Genomic DNA, 6,036 nt, shown 5'->3' with positions numbered 1-6,036 from the left:
CACACACACACAGCGAGGGACACACACACACAGCGAGGGACACACACACAGCGAGGGACACACACACACAGCGAGGGACACACACACAGCGAGGGACACACACACACAGCGAGGGACACACACACACACAGCGAGGGACACACACACACACAGCGAGGGACACACACACACACAGCGAGGGACACACACACACACACAGCGAGGGACACACACACAGCGAGGGACACACAGCGAGGGACACACACACACAGCGAGGGACACACACACAGCGAGGGACACACACACACACACACACACACACACACAGCGAGGGACACACACACACACACACACACACACAGCGAGGGACACACACACACACAGCGAGGGACACACACACACACAGCGAGGGACACACACACACAGCGAGGGACACACACACACACACAGCGAGGGACACACACACACACACAGCGAGGGACACCCACACACACACAGCGAGGGACACACACACACACACACACACACACACAGCGAGACACACACACACACACACACACACACACACAGCGAGACACACACACACACACACACACACACACACACAGCGAGGGACACACACACACAGCGTGGGACACACACACACACAGCGAGGGACACACACACACACACACACACAGAGGGACACACACACACACACACAGAGGGACACACACACACACACAGCGAGGGACACACACACACACACACAGCGAGGGACACACACACACAGCGAGGGACACACACACAGCGAGGGACACACACACACACACACACACAGCGAGGGACACACACACACACACACACACACACAGCGAGGGACACACACACACAGCGAGGGACACACACACACACACAGCGAGGGACACACACACAGCGAGGGACACACACACACAGCGAGGGACACACACACACACACCAGCGAGGGACACACACACACACACAGCGAGGGACACACACACACACACACACACAGCGAGGGACACACACACACACAGCGAGGGACACACACACACACACACAGCGAGGGACACACACACACACAGCGAGGGACACACACACACAGCGAGGGACACACACACACACACACAGCGAGGGACACACACACACACACAGCGAGGGACACACACACAGCGGGGGACACACACAGCGAGGGACACACACACACATACACACACACACAGCGAGGGACACACACACACACACAGCGAGGGACACACACACAGCGAGGGACACACAAACACAGCGAGGGACACACACACACACACACACACAGCGAGGGACACACACACACACACACACACAGAGCGAGGGACACACACACACACAGCGAGGGACACACACACACAGCGAGGGACACACACACACAGCGAGGGACGGACACACACACACACACACAGCGAGGGACACACACACACACACAGCGAGGGACACACACACACACAGCGAGGGACACACACGCACACACACAGCGAGGGACACACACACACACAGCGAGGGACACACACACACACACACACAGCGAGGGACACACACACTGCGAGGGACACACACACACAGCGAGGGACACACACACACACACAGCGAGGGACACACACACACACACAGCGAGGGACACACACACACACACACAGCGAGGGACACACACACACACACAGCGAGGGACACACACACACACACACACACAGCGATGGACACACACACACACACACAGAGCGAGGGACACACACACACAGCGAGGGACACACACACACACAGCGAGGGACACACACACACACACAGCGAGGGACACACACACACAGCGAGGGACACACACACACACACACACAGCGAGGGACACACACACAGCGAGGGACACACACACACACACAGCGAGGGACACACACACACACACACACAGCGAGGGACACACACACACACACACAGCGAGGGACACACACGCACACAGCGAGGGACACACACACACACAGCGAGGGACACACACACACACACAGCGAGGGACACACACACACACACACAGCGAGGGACACACACACAGCGAGGGACACACACACAGCGAGGGACACACACACACATGCACACACACACAGCGAGGGACACACACACACACACACAGCGAGGGACACACACACACACACACAGCGAGGGACACACACACACACACACACAGCGAGGGACACACACACACAGCGAGGGACACACACACACAGCGAGGGACACACACACACACACAGCGATGGACACACACACACAGCGAGGGACACACACACACACAGCGAGACACACACACACACACACACACACACAGCGAGACACACACACACACACACAGCGAGACACACACACACACACACAGCGAGACACACACACACACACACACACAGCGAGGGACACACACACACACAGCGAGGGACACACACACACACACACACAGCGAGGGACACACACACAGCGAGGGACACACACACACACACAGCGAGGGACACACACACACACACACAGCGAGGGACACACACACACACACACAGCGAGAGACACACACACACAGCGAGGGACACACACACACACACAGCGAGGGACACACACACACACACAGCGAGGGACACACACACACACACACACACACACAGCGAGGGACACACACACACACACACACACACACAGCGAGGGACACACACACACACACACAGCGAGGGACACACACACACACACACAGCGAGGGACACACACACACACACACACACACACAGCGAGGGACACACACACACACACACACAGCGAGGGACACACACACAGCGAGGGACACACACACAGCGAGGGACACACACACATACACACACACACAGCGAGGGACACACACACACACACACATCGAGGGACACACACACACACACACAGCGAGGGACACACACACAACCAGCGAGGGACACACACACACACAGCGAGGGACACACACACACACAGCGAGGGACACACACACAGCGAGGGACACACACACACACACACACACACACACACAGCGAGACACACACACACACAGCGAGACACACACACACACACACAGCGAGACACACACACACACAGCGAGACACACACACACACACAGCGAGACACACACACACACACACAGCGAGGGACACACACACACACACACAGCGAGGGACACACACACACACACACACAGCGAGGGACACACACACACACACACACACAGCGAGGGATACACACACACACACACAGCGAGGGACACACACACACACACACAGCGAGGGACACACACACACACAGCGAGGGACACACACACACACACAGCGAGGGACACACACACACACACAGCGAGGGACACACAAACACAGCGAGGGACACACACACACACAGCGAGGGACACACACACACAGCGAGGGACACACACACAGCGAGGGACACACACACACAGCGAGACACACACACACACACACAGCGAGACACACACACACACACACAGCGAGACACACACACACACACTGCGAGGGACACACACACACACACACTGCGAGGGACACACACACACACACACAGCGAGGGACACACACCCACACACAGCGAGGGACACACACACACACACAGCGAGGGACACACACACACACACACAGCGAGGGACACACACACACACAGCCAGGGAGGGACACACACACACACACAGCGAGACACACACACACACACACAGCGAGACACACACACACACACACAGCGAGGGACACACACACACACACACAGCGAGGGACACACACACACACACACACACACACACACAGCGAGGGACACACACACACACAGCGAGGGACACACACACACACACACACACAGCGAGGGACACACACACAGCGAGGGACACACACACACACACACAGCGAGGGACACACACACACACACAGCGAGGGACACACACACACACACACAGCGAGGGACACACACACACACAGCGAGGGACACGCACACACACACAGCGAGGGACACACACACACACACAGCGAGGGACACACACACACACACACAGCGAGGGACACACACACAGCGAGGGACACACACACACACACAGCGAGGGACACACACACAGCGAGGGACACACACACACACACAGCGAGGGACACACACACACACAGCGAGGGACACACACACACACACACACACACACACACAGCGAGGGACACACACACACACACACAGCGAGGGACACACACACACACAGCGAGGGACACACACACACAGCGAGGGACACACACACAGCGAGGGACACACACACACACACACAGCGACACACACACACACACACACAGCGAGACACACACACACACACAGCGAGGGACACACACACACACACACAGCGAGGGACACACACACACAGCGTGGGACACACACACACACAGCGAGGGACACACACACACACACACAGAGGGACACACACACACACACAGAGAGGGACACACACACACACACAGCGAGGGACACACACACACACACACAGCGAGGGACACACACACACACACAGCGAGGGACACACACACACACACACAGCGAGGGACACACACACACAGCGAGGGACACACACACAGCGAGGGACACACACACACACACACACACAGCGAGGGACACACACACACACACACACACACACAGCGAGTGACACACACACACAGCGAGGGACACACACACACACACAGCGAGGGACACACACACAGCGAGGGACACACACACACAGCGAGGGACACACACACACACACCAGCGAGGGACACACACACACACACAGCGAGGGACACACACACACACACACACACAGCGAGGGACACACACACACACAGCGAGGGACACACACACACACACACAGCGAGGGACACACACACACACAGCGAGGGACACACACACACAGCGAGGGACACACACACACACACACAGCGAGGGACACACACACACACACAGCGAGGGACACACACACAGCGGGGGACACACACAGCGAGGGACACACACACACATACACACACACACAGCGAGGGACACACACACACACACAGCGAGGGACACACACACAGCGAGGGACACACACACACAGCGAGGGACACTCACACACACACACACACAGCGAGGGACACACACACACACACACACAGAGCGAGGGACACACACACACACAGCGAGGGACACACACACACAGCGAGGGACACACACACACAGCGAGGGACGGACACACACACACACACACTGCGAGGGACACACACACACACACAGCGAGGGACACACACACACACAGCGAGGGACACACACACACACACACAGCGAGGGACACACACACACACAGCGAGGGACACACACACACACACACACACACAGCGAGGGACACACACACAGCGAGGGACACACACACACAGCGAGGGACACACACACACACACAGCGAGGGACACACACACACACACAGCGAGGGACACACACACACACACACAGCGAGGGACACACACACACACACAGCGAGGGACACACGCACACACACACACACAGCGAGGGACACACACACACACACAGCGATGGACACACACACACACACACACAGAGCGAGGGACACACACACACACACAGCGAGGGACACACACACACACAGCGAGGGACACACACACACACACAGCGAGGGACACACACACACAGCGAGGGACACACACACACACACACACACAGCGAGGGACACACACACAGCGAGGGACACACACACACACACAGCGAGGGACACACACACACACACACAGCGAGGGACACACACACACACACACACAGCGAGGGACACACACGCACACAGCGAGGGACACACACACACACACAGCGAGGGACACACACACACACACAGCGAGGGACACACACACACACACACACACAGCGAGGGACACACACAAAGCGAGGGACACACACACACATACACACACACACAGCGAGGGACACACACACACACACACAGCGAGGGACACACACACACACACAGCGAGGGACACACACA

Source organism: Chiloscyllium plagiosum, unplaced genomic scaffold (genome assembly GCF_037043375.1).
Source record: "Chiloscyllium plagiosum isolate Xiang-an unplaced genomic scaffold, Cpla_swu_hap1 HiC_scaffold_42, whole genome shotgun sequence".
Taxonomy (NCBI): Eukaryota; Metazoa; Chordata; class Chondrichthyes; order Orectolobiformes; family Hemiscylliidae; genus Chiloscyllium; species Chiloscyllium plagiosum.
Note: the sequence above shows the minus strand (reverse complement) of the source record.